General features: G+C 38.9%; 1 long non-coding RNA gene across 1 annotated transcript in view; it reads left to right on the forward strand.

Moving 5' to 3' along the window:
- LOC129736253 (uncharacterized) overlaps positions 1-21567 on the forward strand; it is a 61578-nt gene extending 40011 nt beyond the window's left edge. Inside the window, exons 2-3 of the long non-coding RNA XR_008732583.1 lie at positions 13818-13929; positions 21050-21567. This is a non-coding gene — a long non-coding RNA (uncharacterized LOC129736253). The remainder of the gene's footprint in view (positions 1-13817; positions 13930-21049) is intronic.
- The last annotated feature ends 422 nt before the right edge of the window (positions 21568-21989 follow it).

Genomic DNA, 21989 nt, shown 5'->3' on the forward strand with positions numbered 1-21989 from the left:
TTGACTCCTTGTCCCAGAAGAGATGGAGGTGTGAAAGGATATTTGGGATAAGATTAATTTCATCTGACTTCAGACATCTACAATGCAGATCCTGTGTTTTAGTCACCATTCCCCTCGTGCAACAATGCAGAAGTAGACATTTTATGGCATGATTCACCTGACCTGTTTTGGATGTTTACTTCAGGATGAGAAAAATTGCTTTCTAGCAGTGCCTATTTCTCTCCACAAATCTGGAAAACAGCCTTCATGGCAGCTGTGCTGTAGGTATCTACACTTGGTCAAATGAATCCTCAGCCTTGTTGCTTTCTCCTCCCCTCAGGTACACAAGCTGAGGCAAATACAATCTGCTGTTGAGATTGGTTTCCAAATTTCTATTTGGAAATTCTATAGACGACTGTCACCCAATCTGTGTAGCTTAAGGAAAAAAAAAAAAAAAACCACAACACCCCCCCCAAAAAAAACCCCAAAACAAACCACCAATACAAACATAGATTAAATGTTGTTAATTATTTCTTGAGCAGCAAGGCATCTAGTGGGTGTTACCCAGGTGCCTCCACCCCTCCTGTGGCCCTGCAACAGGCTGCCTGCCTTTGGTCAGAAGGTGAGCTGGAGGCTTTGTCTGTGTAGCAGTGGCAACTTGGAGCCTGAAAATGTGATGCACCTCTCCTGACCACCTTGTGCTGTCAGGCCACTGGTGTTTCTTATGGACTACACTAGCCTGTTGGCACCACATTCTGTCCTTTCTTGAAATGACGTACTTCACACAGGGCAGGGAATAAAGCATGAATTAATGGTACCTTCCTATCGTACCCAAGGCAAGATAACTACATATGATCACTTAAAATGCCCCTGGTATTTGTTTTGATTATATACAAAATATAAGAAAATAAAACTGATTTAAAAGTGGCCAATTACCAGTATGAAAAAACATTAGAATTATTGTTATAGCCAGGAATTGTATCTATATACTAACATCTTTTTTGTGAATAGAGTTGTCTGATTTTGATTTGTGTGGTTTTTAAAATCTAGACACAAGTATGAAAAGGCATGAAAGCTAAAATAAATCTGGATTTAAAATGTTTACTTTGTGTAGAATTTATTATGTACTATGAGCATATATATGCCTCACTTTAGTCATAAAACGAGAAGAAGTGATCCATGTGAATGTAGTGGGATGCCTGGCTATATTGTAAATTCCTCAAGGACAGAACAGGACATCAGCTGTGCATCAGTGCCATTCTGAGCCTGACAGCAATACAGCAAGAGATGGAGAAATGTTTATAACCATGAGGTTATTCAACAAAGAGTTTCATGACATTTAAATTAATTTATTATTTTGGTCTTGAACTAACTAAGGAAACAAAAAATGAAGTTATTTTTTTTTAAAGGAATCAGTAGATTCATTTAGATGTGCTGTATGCAAAATGTTTCAATTTCATAAGGCAAAATTCCAAAGAAAAAATTTAGCTAAATGCAACTTTTAGCATTATACCAAATTTTTTTCTCTGTTTTTTTTCCTGTTTTCAGTTTCATCATCAAAACAATGAGTATTTCTCACGGCGATGTTCCCATGCTGCTGTGCGTTATCACAAACATGTTTCTGTGGAAGTTTTAAAACAACCTAGGCTTGCTTACCACTGTCAGGCTCTAGTCCAATATGTAGGGGCGGGGGTGTGTGTGTGTGTGTGTGTGTAGATATTAAACACAGAGTAAAATTACCAGTACTATGAACTAGTACTACTCAGTGTGACAATGTTTTCTTTGACCTTTCTGATGATGTTATGATGTCATGGCACTGTAGCTTTGGCCTATTTTCTGCCTAGCCTCCACTGGGCTAGATTTGATGGAAATAAACATCTTACGTAACAGTCCAGCTGTGCACTCGGCATTTTTTCTTCTCTATTTTTTTGGGTTTGTGGTTGTTTTTTTTTTTCTTTTTTCTGAAAGGAGATCTTCCCAGCATGAATTCTGCATGCATAATTAACAATTGCCAAATTTCATCTTCAAAATCTGTTAGGATTAAGAGACAGAGCTGATGTGCTTTGTCACCCTTCCCCTGTAATCACACAGCTTTGCACTAGGAAAGGGAGCAAGAGGCAGGTTAAAACTGCAGTAATTCCCTTGAAAGGAGAAGTAGAAGGCTGTGAATGTGAGAATTTGTACTACTGGGAATATTTAAACCAAATCCTTTCAGGAAAGAGCAAAGATTAGGTACAGACTACACTCACAGAAAGAAGAAAAAAAAATACCCTGACCTGATAGCTTTTGCTGTTATGTTAATAGCAAAGACAAGGATGAACATTATTGCACAGCAGATCCTTTAACATATTATTTTCTCGTTTCTTATGTTTGTTTTGATTGAATATGTAGCAGGTATGTATACAGACAAAGGCTAGATAGGAAATCTTCCTAAAGAATAAAGTATGAAATACATATACAGAAATATTTTTAACTGAAGTGAATACAGAAATAGGTGCATACATACCAAGAAAAAAAATAATATGTACAATGAATTGCCATTACTCAAGTTGCATACACAGATTTTTAAAAATGGTGCAAGTCTGCAGGGAAAATTTTGCAAAGCTTTCAGAGTTGTTTACTTTTGCAACTAAAGTCATAGGAGATACCATCAACCTCTGCTTTCAAAATCGCTGAACAGTTTAAAAATAATGACAATTAAACCCCAGTATTTTCAGTTTTCTTGTAGTTTGTCTTCTGTTTTTCCAGCCTTATGGCTTTAAGTCACCACATTTCACTCCACAAAACACAGGCAGGAGAAAAAGCTTACTTAAAGGAAAATGAGGAAGGTGAAATTTATGGTAGTCATTGGGCACTTAAGCTAGGGATATTCATTTTTTGTTCATTTATGGTACCAGCTTTTCTCTCACACTGATTTCACCTCCCATGCCTGAGTTGGCATTAGGGGGATGACATGATCAGATAAAAAGCATGCTGAATGATCAGGCCTATAATTTCCAAATCAGAAGTGTTAAGCCCTCTCTCTGTATTAGAAAAGAAATAATTGACATGCTATAGTGGAAATGAAGTAGCTCTTTTTCATTTTTAATAATTAAATACTACCTAAGCCTACGTCCTTAAGCTAATCACTTGTGCGCTTATAAGAACAGCCTGTAGTACTGCAGACCTGCAACCGCAGAAGCCCCCAGCAGCAGAGTGACCCGCACTCCACAGTGTAGAAGAATGGCTGCAGAAGCATGGCCTTAGAATCTCTGAAGATCTGCACAATCCAGGCCTGGTATTAGAATAGGCCTGTAATCAGAATTGTACTGAAGTTGCTGTGCTGAAGATAACAAGCAAGGTAGCCTTGAGCTATTCTTGAATCCTGAGACTGAGTAATTATGTTGTGCCAACAGGCCGTGGCTGTAACAAGATACAGTTGCTGGGAAAGCAGGTGCAGGGCCAAGAGAGATAGGGACCGGTATGGGAAAATAGGGAGTAGCAAACCGCAAGGCTGAAGCACAGCAACACAATTAGCTACATGGATAGAATGCTTATTTTAGTCATGATAATTAGGGGTGTGAGAACCGTGCGCGTTTAAAGACTACTAACCAATTATATCTCTGCTTTACGAATATGCATGTGTATCGGTTCTATATAAGTAGTGGTAGAAACTAATAAAGTTGAGCAAGATGCATAACTCATATTGAGCGTCTTCTTGACTCCAGCAAACGCTTCTTCCAACACCATGGGTTTGGGATGACCCCATTCCCAGCTGTGGACTGCAGGATGAGTGCCACTGACCTCCTCCACCGGCCAGCCCGCCTCATAAACAGCCGCCTTACCGATCTACAGCACGCAAGAGAGGTTTCTGCAGGCATTGTTGAACTCATTACCACTATCAATAGGATATGTTACTATGTTTAATAGACCTCTTAAATATTTACTTTTCTCTGGAAATAACACCTCTTCAACTCAATATTCTGTTTAAAGATACGGGATTTTTGGAATAATTCTTTACATGGTATCCTTCCTGTCTCAGGAAAAGCTATGCAGGGTACAATTTAACCTACAGTTCTCACTATATCAGATCATCTAAATGTTCTTTCTGAGACAAAAATCCTCTACTTCTTGCTTTCTTTCAATCTTTCTTTTTCACTGTAAATTGCATTATCAAGTTGGAAGCAGACAGAATGATACTGCAAAGGGAATCCTTGCCCACCTTTGAAGTGGCCTCCCAGTTTTTGAGATGAACCAAAGGATCGGAAATGCAAATATAACAACATTTCATTATCTAACTTGCCTTCAGGTTATGTACAAGTTTATGTCCGTAGAACATGAAAACAATAATTCAAATATTTGTTTAATGGATTTGGGTTTTACTTAATGTATCCCATGGGTCTAATAACTATAAAGCAAGAACACTCTGGGTTGATTCTTAAGATAATGTGTTTATTGCACTGGATATAAGCCACACTGCAAATCCTAATGTTGCCAGAAAATGGTAAACTACAGACCAGCGTGTCACATCAATTGAGAATATATGACTGAACTTCAGACCTGGCAGGAACATTTACCTCTAATTAATGTTTAATTTCAAAGGAACAGCATCTAGTATCCCAAAAATAAGTAAAATCAAATTAAATTGAGGCAAGTGAAAGAGCGTTCACTGTCTATCAAAATAAACTTCTTCCATACACCAGAACCTTCCCAAATTATCGGCTTTGCCTTGTTTTTGAACTGGATTTGAAATGGCAAGGGCAATGTATTCTAGCAACATAAAGGCTATGTGTTGATAATATTTGGTTGTAATTAATATCTTCGGCAGAATGTCGCAGCCAAGTAACAGCAATGCCAGTCCACCAAGGGACCCCTTTTAAGAAGGTTTGATTTCCTGGTGAGAGCGAATTCAAACAAAGAAATTCTGGAAGCGTATGCAGGTAAACTTGACAAGTCCATGCTCTGAGGAAATCAATCCCACAATTTCTCTCCTGTCTGAGCTGAGGAGAGAAAAGCTTTCGATTCTCTCCTGCTTCTGCACATTCTTCATCATAGATCAGCTTTAGTTTCTCAGAAGATCTTTCTGAAAGACAATTAACTGACACAGAAGTTGCTACTGAGTCTGCAAATTAGGTATAGGGAAGAAAAAAAACACCTGCAAGTGGTGTTTATGGAACCACACTGCCCTTTCAGTCATATTCCCTCCCTTGCAAACCCTGATTTTGCTTCCACCTATGAGCTTGATTCTGCAATTGAATTTCCCTTAGGCTTGAAATCCTTGTAAGAGTCACAAATAAAAAAAAAGACAAAGTGTCATGACTTGAGGTCAGGACCATAATTCTGGAAATGCCACTTTAGGAAGGACAAGCAGAGCAGCTCAATAAAAGACAAACATTGTCCCAGACTGCAGCTGAAAAATGCAGCTACTTTTAAAGCAAGAAGTCAGCCTCCACCCATATGTTGCATATTAGAGCTAAAAATGCATTGGTTACAGCATTCAAGAGGTAAAAATCCCAGGCATACAATCATTTCTGTGTGAAATGAAAGTGGAAGTTCTTAATGAAATAATTTCTGTAAATTTGTCATGTGAATAGAAATCTCTGGATCTAAACTACTACAGTTTTACAAGGCTTCAACCAAACAAATATAGATTCACTTTGCAAAGCCAGGTAGAAAAGATCCAGGTACCACACCTCTGTACCGTGTATATAAGAAGAGCTTAGAAAAGATGGAGGAATGGTAACAGTTAATTTGCCTTTCAAGTGGAAGGTGATTTTTTTGAAGTTCATAGCTAACAAAGTAAAGGATTATACACTTTATGGGAATAAGAAAAAGTGAAGTCTTACATGACATAAAGTAGCATAAAAATATAACATAATCAGAAGTCCAAAATTTAAATTGCATAAACACCAGATGTATCATCAAACGTTTTGTATTGTAACATTTTTTTATGAAAATACTTTCAGTTGATGCCACTCCCACAAAAAAGTTTTCAATACAACTTTATGAAAATGCTTAGATTTTTCCTGACAGTTTTGATGAAGAAAGTTTTGAGTTCACAAAAGTGTCAATAATGACCATTTTTCCTTCAGATATGCACTGAACATCACACATGCATTTCAGTAGGCTGATAAAATATTTTATTAGTGTTAATTGAATCAGCACTGCTTCTGTAAAAGAAATGTCCCGTTTTTCCAGAAACAACAAAAATACCAATTCTGTCTCAAAATTATGGTCAGCCTCTGTCTGTGGGTAAAACCCTTCCTGATAGGATAGAATTGTCATATCAAAGATCTCTTCCTGGGAGAAAATGTCCTTTCTCCAATAGTCACCTTTAAAAGACATGTGCTTGTTTGGTTCCTGGGCGGAGGACTTCAAAATTCTCAGAGTCACTGAAGTTTTCTAAGAGTTGCCTAAGAGACGAGAAAACTGATGTGAAAAAGCAAAAGGACAAACATAACTTCAGCGCACAAAAATGCACGTTGAAACCACAGCTCTGCTGAAATCAGTGACGCAGAGTGGTTCTGCAGCTTTCAGATTTAAACTTCCATAGCTAATTTAGGAAAGTAAATCTTCCCCTTCATCCCATCTATGTACAGCAACATTGTCCTCTTTATCAGTATAATCAAAAATAGAAAAAAATGTTGTCAAGCTTAGTAATGCTGAGTTTCTAACAAAATGAATAAGCAGATGCAAATCATGACCTCTTTATGGTAAATCAGATTTTAGTTTTGTCTGAGGCTTAGTCAAAGTTACAGCAAAATGGAAGTGGAAACTGTATGCCCATATTATTACAAGCCAGGTTTCCAGGAGAATTTATGAGCTGCATGGAATTCATAAGCCTTGGACATCCGTGCCTATTCCTCTTAAAACTGATACATACTGTGTATGATTTATGAGCAACACTGGTTAAAAATTGGATGCCAAATTGAACCTGTACCTTAAACCAATTTTATGTACATTTATAAAAATGACAGGTACAAGATACAATGTCAAAATGGAAAGGATAAACCAACCAAAAGTATTAACAAGGTTTAATTCATCACCTCCCACTTCTCCAACTACTGTTCAAGAGAAAGAAAGACATTGAGTGGATGGGGGATGGTCAGAGGTCTCAAACAGCACTCCCTTCCGTGTGATGGTACACAGCTTTGGAACATATAAGCTGGAAGTGAAAACATGAAAACATCTACTTATAAAGGATGATACTTTATGAGGCTGCCAAATTGGCTATTACTTAGCTAACAGTACACTGCATGAACTCTTAATGTTACATGAGGATTCCTGGTTAGATCTCAGACACTGAAATACACAGATTCTGTCAAACTCAGTGGCTGTGAGTGGTGATTAAACAATTGAAGTCCCCAGGCATAACTGAGAAGGTTTTCCAGACCTAAAAGACATCCTCCTTTACCTCATGCTGCCCAATGGACCAAAGTGTCACTTAGTTCTGCATCACTACCTGCGTCCAATGCTGAACATACCCCTGCCATTTCCAGGGCCTAAGAGGACTGCTCCAGACCGACAGCTTGTGACTGCTTTCTGTGCACTTAAGCCAGAAGAGTGAAAAGCAGAGTTTTAGCAATGCCTACATAACACCTCTTGCTGTTTCATTCCGTTTACATGATGTGAAGATGCTGGACTAACATGAAGGTCTCATAAGAAATCTTCCAAATTAATTCAAGCAATATTCTGATTTGTTTTCTATCCAGTTATCAGTGGTCTTTCTTCCTTTTTATGCCCTGTTCTCATACTCATCACACAAAGGTATTAATGGGTGGGTAAAACAGATGCTGTCACCCTTCTGAGTCAATGGAAATTTGCACAGGGAGTGAAACTGGCTTTATCCAGATGATGTTAGAAATAAAATATCTTTGGGGGTCGGTAGGACTGACACAAAACTGGGTGAATTTCCTAGGTTTATTGTATTTGCTTTTAATTCTTCAGGGGCCTAGGAAATATTACAGAAAAACTATGAGCCCAAATGCAACCTTTCTGGCAAATAAATCAGAAGATATAGAATACTTACAATTATAAAAGTATGTCTGCTTTATGAAAAGCCTTATTTTGTGCTTTCTTGACCTGTGCCCTTGACAATCAAGTTCCAAACTTTAGTTCATTGCATTGATGGCAATATGACTACTCATGAGTTTGCAGTTAAGTGAGTTTTTAGATCAAGATCTATGCTGACTGTATTGCATGCTTTTGTGGGAATATCGGAACAGAGGGCTCAAGAGGACCATCTAAGCCCTCAAATTCAGTTCTTTGTGATCCATATAAATATAACATAAAGTGTGCCGCGTTAGACAAAAGAAGTTTAATTTAGAAGGGTCCCCATCTACATCACACCACCTCACCACTACATGGCACATTCAAGAGTACAGAGTAGCATCTGAACAAGAGCAAAACCAGCCAGAACTGTAACATAGTGCAGGAGCAGGCCAGGATGGAAGGAAAGCAGAGGTGAAAATCTTTTTTTTTTTTTTTTTTTTTTTTGTAATCTTACACCTGTAAGAGTAGGGGAGCTCAAATAAAAATCTTCAAGATGAGCCTAGAAAAAAGAACAAATTTGCTACTTCACCGAGAGTAAAAAAAATCCCAAAGTTCAGCCAGTCTGACCCAGGGTAAAAATATTCCTAATGTCCAGTGCTTGTAGTTTATCCTCAGTGGATCAGCAGAACAACCACTAATGAGGTTTTACTGCATTCAGAAACATGAGTCCATCCCAGCCATAGCCAGCTGTGGTACAAGCGTAATGCTTGTACAAGGAATGCAAAAAGCCCAACAAAAAAACAACTTCTGTTGTTTATCTGAAAACCCTTCAGATAAAACACTTCAAAATCCCAACTGTTGCTTATATTCAATGGAGCTTGGTTTTGTTAGTTAATTAAAATAGAACTCATCAGACTAAAGATAGATGCCTAGTTGTAAGACATCATTTCATGATCAGTGGAAAGAAACAAGAGGCAAATTATTTTCTCCCTAAAGTACACATCTAAAATCAGTTGGATTTTTTCACCTTAAAAGTGTTTAGTACAGTCTATTAATTGGAAAAAAGATCTAAGATAACTAGCTCCAAGGTAGGTGCTCACACTTTAAACATTAATTGAATTAACTGAATCCCATGCTTACACTGTAAGAAGTATTTTATTGATTTGATTTGGAATTGCTGGCTTTTTTCTTCCAATAAATTTTCTTGCTTTTTTCTTTCCACTCTTAGTGACTGGCAAAACAGATATATTTCCTAAGCACATACATATTTTTGTCTTATTCATTCCACCAAAAAAAAAGAGACTACTAACTGAAAAGCATGAAAAACGATAACTGCAAATAGTATTTACCACCTGTGATTTGAGCCCAGATTCAAGTGTTAGAGATAGAGGAACTGAATTTTCCTGAGTGAAGATGTGATATTACTCATTATAATATATATGATTTACGTGTGATTATTTTGAAAGGAAAATATCTTGTAATTCCAGGGTATTTTCTCTAGGCTTATTGTCAGGCAAATTCTTAAAGCTGTTATTTGAAGTTTCCCACAGACATCATTAAAAGCTCTTTTCAGCACCAAATACCAGCACAAGCCTGAACAAGCTGCACTTAAAAGTTCATTCCCACAATCCATCCACTGGTGTTTCAAAATGGCTTGTTTCTTGCATTAATCTGTAAGGCAAAATTCCTCCTTAATAAAGCTGACAGTGGCTTATCTCACAGAAATCCAGCATATTGTGCTACTGCGTAACATAGAAAGGATGGACAAATGATTCCTGACCTGTGCAAGCACAATATACACACACTGGTTTGGGTAAAAATCCTTCTCGTTCCTGTACAAGCAGAAGCCAGTATTGCCATGGTGGGATCTGGAGAGCAAAAGAGCTAATTTGTCACCGGTCACTGCAGTTGTATGGACTCCTTTCTGCATACCCATGACCACATCCTCTGCTGTGACCAGCACTGAGAAGATCCAGCTTTCCTTGACCTGCTGCTCCACAACCTCAAGCAAGTTGCTTGGGGCCAACTCCAATTAAGAACTTTAGTGCCTCAAACAAAAGGGCTACAACAAATTTGTAACCTTGAAAATAAGCATTATGACTGCTGCCTAAACCTCGATGTGCCTGAGCTTGCTGGGGCCTCCTCTTTTCGTGACGTGGAGGTCTCCAAGCACACAGAAGTGCTCATACCCAGAGCTGATTCTGGCTTCTGGATGGCTCAGCATGTCCTTGCTCCTGGGCACAGCTGTTCCTCAGCTTGTTTCACCCAGCAGGTCTCTTCAGCATGCTGAGCACAAACACAGCAGGACAGGGCTCCTTGCAAAACACAGCTGTGCTACCAGCTTTGGCAAATGCCAAAAGTCTCCTTGAAGCAGAGATCAGAAGGCATCATCTCCAATGGAAGTGTCCACTATGCTAGGCTGGTGAGCTGCACCCTCTTTTGCTCCTAGTGCAAATCTTGAACATTTTGCTGCACAGTGACCTGGCTTCAAAGGGAAGGTGTACAGCATGTCTCCCACCACAAACCCCTGTCATCCAGAAACATGACTTGAAAGTTTCAAGTGTTGACAGTGTTCACAGTGGAACCTACATGGATAGGGGTGGAGGGTGCATGAGAGTGAGGGTGACGCTTACCCATGCGCACTAGGTTTCCTACTCAAGCTCTGTGAAGTTGCCTGCTAGGTAACTGACTTTAGAGGCAGTCCCCTCCTCAACTTGCTAGCCCCAGGCGGCTCCTCCTCCCAGGTCTTTAACTCTCCCATTGTGCCATCCAAAGTTCTGCAGCTGCTCTAAGTATTCAGTTCTTTTCCCACCAGCTGCTCCATGTCCCTGCCACTGTGAATATCACCCTACTCCAGTGACGCACTCCTGCTTGCCCTCTTTGCCCTGCAGTGTGGGGAGAATCGGGATGTCTCAGACCTGCTTGATAAGAAGACAGAGTAGAAAATGGAAGCTGCCTGTATTTAAAAATTATATATCACCAGTACATTACCCGCCTATGTACACAACAAAAATGAAATTATTTGGAGTCAAAATCTGTGTACCCATAAGAATATTGTCCTTTGTTTCTGTTCCTCACCTAAAAAGAGGGGATTGTTGTACTCCTCCTGATAGCCCTATATACCTGAGTGCTACAAACTTTGTGGCAAGGGCCTGCCTTTTTTATTTCACTTGATATCTTATACAGAGTCTCTACAAGTCTTGTTGTGTATCAAGGGAAATAATAGATACTACTTCATGTCACTCTGAGGCTTATGGAAGTATTTCTCAGAAGCATTGGTACTTTCAACTTCATTTAAACACATTCCTTAAATGAAAATTCCTCTGCAAAATATTTACATAAACCCCACACTGCCTATATTCTTACAAAATTATTTTCTTGTTTTCAAGATGCTCTTCTGGATTTCAGTCCTTTGCCCATGATATATTTTCTCAGCCTTGCATTTTGTGTTCTGAATCATGAAGCTAAGCTTTGCTACGACAGCTGTGAGATTTAGAACTTCTGCATTAGCTGTGTGATGCTTAGCAGTAAATTTCCCTAACCTACTGGATAAAATATGTTCAGCCAAAGCAAAAGTGCTTTAGAGTTGTGTTCTTTTTAACACAACAGTGACACCTCCCACATGCTGCAGCAATAGAAATAAAACCAATAGTCATTCTTTTGCCAAGCTAGACTGAAGTCTAAGAAAGGACTTTTTTTTTTTTTTTTTTTTTAACAGGATATTTTACAAATACATAAACATCTTCTGCTTCCTCAAAATGTCTTTGGTTTATCCCTCACTTTTTGGCTTTTTTCTCTGTCTTTTCTGGCTTGCCTAGGTTAAGTGTGAAAATGTAATGCTCAAAAATTTGGCTGACACACACAAAGTCCACCCGTTTTGGAAGTCTAGTTTTGGCAAAGCAGTCTGCCTTTGTTATATGCTAAACTTAAAGCTTGAGGGAACCTAAATTTGGTTTGATTAATTCAACAATTAATGGCTGAATCAAAAAAATGGTCTAAAGACATCTATTCTGCTTGCAATAGGACTTTAGTACAGTGAAACAGAATTCATTAGGAGGAAACTTTATTGTTGTTAAGGGCATTGGCAGTATTCTCTCCACCCAGTTCTAGGCATTGAAGCAGGTACCCTGAGTTTGAGCCTGAAACTATGCCCTGTGCCCCTAATAAGAAGCAGATAGTGAGGTATCACATTATTATTGTATTCCATGTTGCACATCCTTGGAGAATATGAAAATTAATTTCATAAATGAGCAAATGTTTGCCCAAAAAATGTTCAGAATGCTGAAGGCAGATTAAGTCCATATGGCTGTGGGTCAGAATGGTCTTCTGAAGAATATTCAAGATTATAATAACACAGATAGTTGGTGCAGTCCCAAAGGGACACATTTCAAAATTTGAGGTCTGTTTATCTGCTCTAAGAGAACACCCTAGATTTACAGTGTTGATTCATGCTGTTGATTTATGTTTGCTCATATCAGGACTGTGCTTTTGAAACAGATTTCCCAGTCATCTCACCTAAACATGCTTTGGTCTATATGTTGATGTAATCTTGAAGCACCTAAAGCAGAATACTTTAAGATGAAACTAAACCAGAATTACCCAGCACTCCACTGTATGCCAAGCCTCCAGCAGCACCCCTGCTGTATGCTAGTTGCCACTGGGTATTCATTCTGTGGGAAAAACTGACCCAAAGTAAAATCCCTGTATCACGCATTATGGGCATTTGCTCTTCTGTATCTCCATTTCACTCTGTATGTTGAGATCCATGCTCCTCCTGCTCCATGTGCCATACGGCTTGCCAATGTAAATACAGCCACTGTAATATAAAGAGAACAGGCCCTAATTTTAACTGCTGTTAAGTCCAGGTTCTTTCTTTAGCATCAGTGAAGTTGCACTGATCTATATCACTTAAGGACCAGTCTACTGAAATGGTTTTGAATTTGAATTTGACTTGGAAGATAAGTCAGGAAAAAGATGTTACAGACACTGAGTTGGCAACTTCTGGGTTTTTGTTAGGTATTTCTTACTCTTCAGATGGCTGAAGAGTGACTTCAACGAAAGCTGCAAAGCAGGTGATGATCCCCTGCTCAAAACCCTTCACTGTGCTTCAGAAACTGCAGGGCTTCTTGCTAAGCTAAAGCTGCAATCCTTGAGAACTTAAATGTGGAAAGTAATAAAATAAAACAGATCAAAGCTGTGTACAGATAATGAAAATAAAAGGTTATCTAAAAAAAATTACTTTATTATATAGAGCAAGGCCTTTGTCATGCTGGGAGACCTTGGCTTCCTACATCCATGAGTTGGGCTTTCATCCATTTTATCATCAGACCCATTGAATAAAGACTCTCAGCTGGCATCTGGGTGCATAGTTTTAATTTAAACACTATTGAAAATGCAGTTTAATGTAACCACCAGATTTCATACAGAAAAACTGCTGAGTTTCTGAGAAGGACGAAATCAAAGGAAATCAAATATATTTCACTTGCTTCTAGTATTATCCATTATTGTTATTATTAGTGAGTGGCTTGTGGTTGTGGAATGAATGCAAAAGGTTTCATATTCCCGTCGTTACTGATGAATGACTCTGTTATGTAGGAAGCCATTAAACTCCTTACACTGTGTAGTTCACACTTGCTTCCTAAGCAAGCAGGACTTGGATCCTTCTAAGCCCCTGCCATCTTGTTTTGGAGGTGAAAGTGGGTGGTTGCTGTGCACCTTCTGGCTTTCAGATATGCTACTTGCTTGTATTACAGCACCATCAAGACAAAACCCATTGTGCCAGGTCCAGTAGAAGACACATGATAAGAGAAAGTCTCTGCCCCTGGAGACCTCACCATCTAAATAAATACATTCATTTTGTATTGTAGAAGTCAGCAGAGAATTGCCCTGAGGCTAAGCAAAAACCAGCCTAAAATACAATGATTGTGAATTGTTAAATAAAACAGAACAAGATGAATGTGAAGTGTCGCCATGATTCAGGTATGTTTTGTAAAGCTTCTTTGTTATTTGTCTCTTCTCATAACACTAACATTTTCCAAGCCATTAAAATACCCCTGGCACAGCCTATTAGTGTTGCAGAATGAAATGGGTATTTTCTTTTCAGCATTATTCTTTTACAAATACAGGTTTTCTACCAGTTATGTGAACTGACAGACATTAAGTACTAACAAATTTTCTCCTATATCTCCTGATTTGGAACCTGAACTGGTTAGGACCTTGTCAGTCAATGTGATGGACTTGTATCACTAAACAGTTAGAAAGGGTTTTGGAATGGGTAAACAAGCAGAATATGTAACTCTAAATCTGATGGTGCCCATCAACTTCTCCAGTAAGGCATTTTTTCCATGTGTTAGACTCATTTATTGACCTTTCATGCTGTGTGTTTCATGCTCCCACCAACTAATGCCAGCCAAAATTTTCAGTTAGAAATGCAGACCATCTGAAGAAAAGGCTGTTTCTTTGCACTTACATTTCTTCCTCATTTATTTTTGTAGTTTATTCAAGGACTCTGGAGAAATGTGAAGACCGTATTATGCCCAGTTAATTTACAGCCCTCATTTTTATTGGGTTACTGTGAATTCCAGTTTTTAAATCAGCCTTGCTACGTCACAAAAAGACATGTGTGCACATCTTGAGTGCAGGGCTAATTTTTTATGAAAGTAAGTGCTAGGATGAGGTGCTAGAATGCTAATAGCGTATTTGTAAGTTACACAGCAGCAGAGCTGACAGGCGAACAGATTCTGGCATGCCATTTCAGACTGTTTTGTCACAAAATTAGCTTTGTGAAAATGTTGTTTAGTGCTTTGATTTTGGTGTTGTGGATTTTTTCCTTCTTTTTTTTTATTTTTTTTTCTGGAGTCTTCTAAATTGAAATTCATTATGTTGAAGTTTCAAGTTCTAATGAATCCAAATCACTTTTTACTGGTTTTCTATTTAGAAATGTTTCCTAAGTGTGAAGGACATGGGAGGCCAGGGGAGGTCAAAGTCACAGTACAAGATATTTGATGTAGTCATTTGTTAATCATTTGTACCTAATTTCTGCTTTGTTTTTGCCTGGCTTCTGTCTCCAACCATTTTTATTATTTTTTCCTTTCCTCTTTGGAAGGCCCCATTACTTTCTTTCTGTGCAGTACATGATAACTAATCCTTAAGCAACCATAAAGTTTTGGTCTGGTTATTAATTAATTTTTTATCAGCTACAAACTCCAACACAGAGTTACCTTGTGTTGAGTAAAATGCTTTTTGTCTGACAAAAGACAAACAGGCAGTTCACAGACACATTATCCTGGAGCCTGAATGAGCACAAGAGATGGCAAAAAGCCAGTCCCCTCAGCTGTGGTATACCATGCTGGGGTCACTGAGGATTTGTATCTACACGCTTATTCTCTCTTAAAATTGCTGTAACCATGAGGGAATTATTTAGAAAAGTTATAAAAGAAGACACAACAGCCCTTTCAGGGCAAGGAGCAAACACCAGTGTGTTGTCTTTGTCCTCTTGAAGCTAACAAGGAATCTCATGTTGGTTTCAAGAGGGCTCTCATATCTCCCATGGTCACCTACTTCTCTTTCCATTGCATTCCTCCCTTTCACTAGACCATTCCACTTCCTCCAAAAGGTCATGGGATCCCTTTGATTTGCACCAGCCAAATGTTTTATTTAAATCAGTTCTGGGCAAAGGATGCAGGGTTGGTTGATCTGTTTAGCCTGTATCATTTTACTTAACACTGGTCAAGCACAAACCTGAAAATTAAATAGCTGACAAGTAGCCCTTATTCTTCCAAAGCCTCAATTACCATAACATTAGCAAAGCTGCCTGAAGCCATACTTCAGGGGCAGCTGGGTTTTGGCAGCAAAGCTGGCTTATGAGTATTTATTCATCCGCCATCCATCCCACTGCTGATGCCTTTCCCTCACACCCTCAGTGCTATGGAAGGCGTAGTTGATGGGGCCATACTGCACATGACAGAAACGGTTAAAAGAAGGACCCTCCCCAAAACAACCCTACATTTCAGTGACCCCGCAGTCAGTGCAGTGCCACACTGCACTGTGGTACTGCCGCGCCAGTGGGAAAATGAACCGTGATGTGGTGACAGGAACGAGCACCTGTCAGGTGAGTCAGGTGAGGGAAGCAAACCACTCATCAACAACTTCAAATGGCTTCTCCTTCCTCATCTGTGTGCCATGGACCAGCCCTTGCAGGAGACCTGAACTATGCCTAATGAAAGAAAACAGTGTACATGCATAAAAAATTAATAGAGGGCTCAGGATATTACCGATGAAATAATAAAGTAAGAAAAAAGGATTTTATGACAGCTTCACAGAAAAAAATAATGCGTAGGAACAAGGTCTGACCTCTTCAGGGCGTATTATCAATATTTCATGAGAGTGTGATGAAAGGGAGCATTTAGCAACAGTGTTAAATTTCTAACAATATATACCTGTGGCAAGCAACACAAATAGTAGCTTGGACTCTCAGTCTGTGAAGTTTTTCAAGGAATTCAGAAATCACCTGTGTGAGACACATAAAATTGAGACTGAAAATGTAGTGTTTAAGGTCACTGAGTGGAGTTTTATTAAATAAAAATTCCTCAGCAATGGCTTAAAACAAAATTCATTTTGATAGCTTTCTGACAAGGAATGTGCACAATGTGCTAAGATATATTTTAAGTATCTCTAAGTTTTACCAAATTAAATGTGTCTTGGACTTGAGCATTTCCCTCCAGGTAGAAAAGATTGAGCAGTATGCTTTCAGGTTTAACAAAATGTTGAAGAGAGCTGATTAAAAAAATGAGGAAAACTTTCTATCTGAAAACACAATTTCATTGAAATGGAAATATGGAATTTTGAGTGAATAAATCAGTTCTAATGAAATCCTCTGGGGTAAATCTTTCAAAGGAGTTGTTCTGATAACATAAAAATACTTTATTTTTACTCCTAGCTCCTTTTGTTTAGGCTTTTCAGTCATATTACAATATTATCTTCTATACTATATTCCACAATGTATCATGTACTACATAAATTAAGAAGATTGCTTTTTCCTGGAAAATAAATGCTTCAGTATGCTTAATAGTTAGTATTTATTTTTGAACTTCATATTCTCCTGGAAGTTTCTGATGAGAAGTAAGGCATATATCGAAACACTGAAATTTCCTAGAGAATAGGATTCCATAACTCCCACCATCTTTGATTTCATGCGCAGTCTTTCCTTGGTACTCTGAGTGACATGCTATCCAGGATCAAGCCTGCTGATTTTTACAGTAAATTACTCTTTGAAGGAGATACCTGACCACATTTAAGGGCCTTTCCATCATTAGCAAATAGCCGGGGGTGGGGGGATGGGGGGGTGGGGTGCAGGGGGGGCGATGTCAGCGTGAGAGGAGTGAATGAGGACTCATCCAACTGAGATCTTTATTAGCCTGGGAACGTAATTAAACAAACACATTGCTCATGACATTGGGTGAATTAACAGCCTCTCAGCCTGAATGTATTCTGTCTGAAGAGATGCTTTTCCATAAAAAATTCGCCACACTACCCTTATAATATGGCCTGGAAAACCACCCTCAGGACTAAAGGAGACAGTCAGCTTTTGTGCCGCCACAAATTGCCCTCTCTGCCAAGGTTACAAGATAGGTTAGTGGAGTGAATCTGTGATGGGAGCAGTGAGCCACCAAAGAATGCTTGAAAGCAGTAGCCTGTTTCATATAGATTACTAAAAACTCACAGGCATTCAGCTGCAGGGGTTTGTGGTTGCTGCCAGCCAAGTGCAGTCAGGTTGACGACTTCAAGCCCTGCACCGTGGGGTTTTCCAGGAGAGCACTCTGCCAAAGAGGAGTGGCACTCTTATCAGTAGTTTGGGATTATTTCCTGTCTGCATGTGTTTTCATAGCTTTTGCTTAATTTACATTTCTTAAAAGTCTATTTTACAAATATACTGCATCTGCAGTGATGAGTGTAAATGCCTCATTTGTTCCTGAGTCTGGATTGTGGGATCCCATCTAGCAAAAATGCTAATGAAGAACAAATACTTCCTTTTTTCCTGAGGGAAAATTTAATTCATGGAAGTACAGCACTTCTAGGTGCATTAACACCTGCAGTACAGTAAAGAGGGGTTGGCGGTATCCAATATTGCCTTCTAATCAGTTATGCAGAGGAGTTTTAATTACAGGGAAATAATGGCAACATTTACCAAAATCAATGAACTATATTGTAATTAGAACTGAGTGAAGTTTGTGTGCATATATTCATATATATATATTTGTGTGTATATATATGAATGAAGTATGGTTATATATTCATATTATGTATATGTATGTATATAATCATATGCTCAATCTCTTGCACTCTGTCTCTCTCATATATAGAGAGAGTATATAATAAGACTATACTATATCTTCTAATTGAGGTGCCCCAGTGTGAATTTTTCACAATTCCTTGGCATGCAGTCAGTTCATGCAAAGATCTTCAAAATCTCAGACTGGTTCCTCTCAGAATCAAAATCAACTTTGACTCCTATAGTACAAGTTCGGCTGCAGTGCAGATGTTTTTTTCATGCTTAAAGGGGTCTTGTGGTTATTAAAGAAATTCTACCTTGTCAGGAAAACAGAAACTGTAAGAAAATGTAGGTGGAAGTGGGGGATGAAGTAAAGAGGGAAAACAAGAGTCAATGTAACAGAGTTAACAAAAGCTTGTAAAACATTCATCTTTTAAAAGATAACTTTGGCCACAACAGATAATATAGAAAATGGAAAGTAGTGAATGGAATAAATACTGTGACTAAAGCTGCAGATTCACAAAGGGGATGAATTCTTAGCCACAGAAGAATTTGAATTAGGTCAGGAAACTATTAAGACCAGCTATATGTAAGGATAAAAATGTTTTTAAAAGTTTTTAGAAATGTAGCTGAATTCACCGAAATTCACTGGTGGGCTAAGTATCTTGTTCCCACTATTTCCTCAGTGGAGATAATGGGCATCTTTGACACCTTAACACGTTCTTTAGAACATGGTCTAATTCCCTGTGAAGTCAGTGGGATAGTAGAGGGAAATAATCACAGTCTGGACAAACGGCAGCACTGATATAAAAGTTCAAAGTAGAAGGTAACTGAAGGGAAAGAAACAATATTTCTAGATCCAGAGACAAATTAGCTCTCACTTTGAAGCATGTCAATGTGGAGTCACAGAATCAGAGAATGGTTGAGGGTGGCAGGCACCCCTGGAGATCATCTAGTCCACCTCCCTGCTCAAAGTAGGGTCAACTAGAGCAGGTTGCCCAGGCCTGTGTCCAGCTGAGTTTTGAGTATCTCCAAGAATGAAGACACGACAGCCTCTCTGGGCAACCTGGTCCAGTGTCTGACCTCTCTTACATGATTCTTTTTTTTCTCCATTTAAGTGGGATGGCCTGTACTTCCATTTGTGCCCATTGCCTCTTGTCCTCTCATTAGGCACCACTGAGAAGAATTTGACTCCATCTTCTCTGCTGGAGGCCAGATCCTCCAACCTGAACAGTCCCAGCTCTCTCAGCCTCTCTTCGTTATGTCAGATGCTCCAGTCCCTTAGTCATCTTTGTGTAACATTACTTGTGATAGGCTGGATGAATGTGCTGGATGTGATCCATGCCAGTTTTCTAGGATCTGCAGCTGTAACTCTGTTGTTTAAATCTGGCCATTTGTTCTCGTGGATCTCCGCTTTTCTTACTGCAGCTCAGGTGTCCGTCTGGGTTGGACATTGCCGTTACTGTGGAATTGAGCTCCCTGGAGAATACCCAGTTAAGGCAACAAAATACAGAACAGTACTTTGTACTGGCCTTCCAAATACGATACTTGCTCCACAACTGTGATCAAAATTAATAAACAGTGTGTTTAAACAGCCAGGACTAAGTATCTGAGCTTTCAGCCTCTGGCAGTTCTATGCACCCTTCTTGGAGTTGTTAATTCTTGTAACCTGAAAACTTGAAACTGTCATGCTGGTTAGTTACAAAGTATGCTGGCGAAGCATTCTTCACAACTGGTCCAGGTAGAGATAAAAATCTGGCATTAGCTCTTCCCACACCATTGTAATGAAAGATAGAGACATGCAATTGAACGTTTTGGACAGCCTAGCTATAAATGTACTCAGTTTCAACTTTGATGAGCTGCACTAACTGCCCATGTGCATATGCTTAACCAGTCCGTTTGCAAAGTGAAATGTGATCAGTTAAACTTCAACAGAGGTGGTTTAAGCTGGTACATATTCCTTTGCAATTGTGACAGCTATGGCATATATAGGGTTTATTATACCAGTTTATTAAGCTGCCAAACCCTATAGGTTTTACTTTCCTATATGCTGACATAGTGGTATTTTTACTAATATAGCTTGACTAGGGTGGGTATAGGTTCAGTATCATAAATATGCACACTCCAGTAGTTTATTCCCCTCCAGTTTAGGAATATCTTCTAGTGATAAGTATGTAAACACACATATAATTGTGTTTACATACTTCAGTGCCACTGTAACCCTGCCCAGACTGGGAAAGGCTGCTGCCTTAGTTTTGATTCTATCAGTATGGGTACAGCACTGTAATTTTTGCCCTGTCTGATTCTTTTTGTCAAAAAGTGGTGAGGAGAATGAAAAAATGCCAGCAAGCTAAACCACTATCTAATAGGCCAAATTGAGACCAGTCTGTTCATGATTAGTAACTGGTGACTGATAGAACACAAATGGATTCAATTTATGCCTTTAGCAGATATATTAATTCATGTATGTTCTCCATATGTGAGGAGATGTGACCATTTTCCAAACTTCCACTGCATCCAGCCCATGAATGGCAAACCATCATAATAATGTTTCCACAAGAAGGGCCAAATGTATATATGAAGAATAAATATTTTGTGAATGTGGTAAATGGCTCATGCATGGGTAGTTACTGTCACAGTGTGGACACGAGAGAGGACTGTGTCATGTGCAATTGCAGTCACAGAGCGTAGACCTGTCCTCCTTGTGTAGCGGTGCAGGAAGGAGGGTAGACATCCTTATTTCTCATCAGCAGTTCTGTGCTGGGAAAGGTGCATGGGAAGTCCATAAGAAATTCAATGGTAACTAAATTTGTCTTCTGTCTTTCTTAGAAGACACATCCTGTTGGAGAGAGAATAAGGGGAGAGGAAGACTTCCTGCTCAATGAAATTATGGATCAGAAATTTAAAGCAAAGAGAATAACATGCTTTCATTTTCCTTGGCCTGGAAGGTATCAACATGTACTTACAAAAGAGTGAAGTAGGAAACGGCACAGAAGAAATAACAATCAGAAAGTAATGAGTTTTTTCAGAGTAATTTTTCTTAAATATACATTTCTTGCATTATTCATATTTGTTTAGCAACATGAATTATGCTAACTGCTTATATCTAATTACTTCATTTGAAAGCACCACCTTTTGCATAATGCCCTTAAGCTCCGATTGTGCAAGGATTTATGTATGTTTTTAACTTAATGTACCCTGGACCTTATTCCTAGTTAAACTGAGGCCTTTTTACATCAATGTAATGAATGTAAATGCACTTGACGACTGCTTTTAGACCAGTCTTGCTACTAGACCATTTTAGAGAAACCAGAGAGTGAGTAAATAAATCATAGACCCTGTGAGTAGCCCCATTGATTTCAGTTATGCCATTCACAACGGGCTGCGTGTGCCTGTCTGCCTGTGCACGTGAGCATTCATATGTATGCCTCTCTCTGCGGAATCAGGTTACTCTTACGTGTCTGACCTCTATTATGGATGGAACCTAAGTGAGAACTCATGGTAGTCATATCCTTCAACTCTTCATATTAAGTGCCATATAATGAGTTGCTGCTCCCCTTCCTTAATGATCAGGGATTGTTATTGCCTCTGGGTTGCATGATGAGATGATTAGGTTTTATTCTGAAATCTGTTATGTATGGTCCTTACATGTAGTGTGAAAAGCCCTGGAAGTCTACCACGGAGTATGAATTATCTCTTCCTGTGCCTAGATAGCTACAAACGTTGAAGGTAATGCTCCCCATGTGTGACCCTTTGCAAAACACCGAAT

This window comes from Falco cherrug, chromosome 5 (assembly GCF_023634085.1).
Source record: "Falco cherrug isolate bFalChe1 chromosome 5, bFalChe1.pri, whole genome shotgun sequence".
In the NCBI taxonomy this organism is placed as follows: Eukaryota; Metazoa; Chordata; class Aves; order Falconiformes; family Falconidae; genus Falco; species Falco cherrug.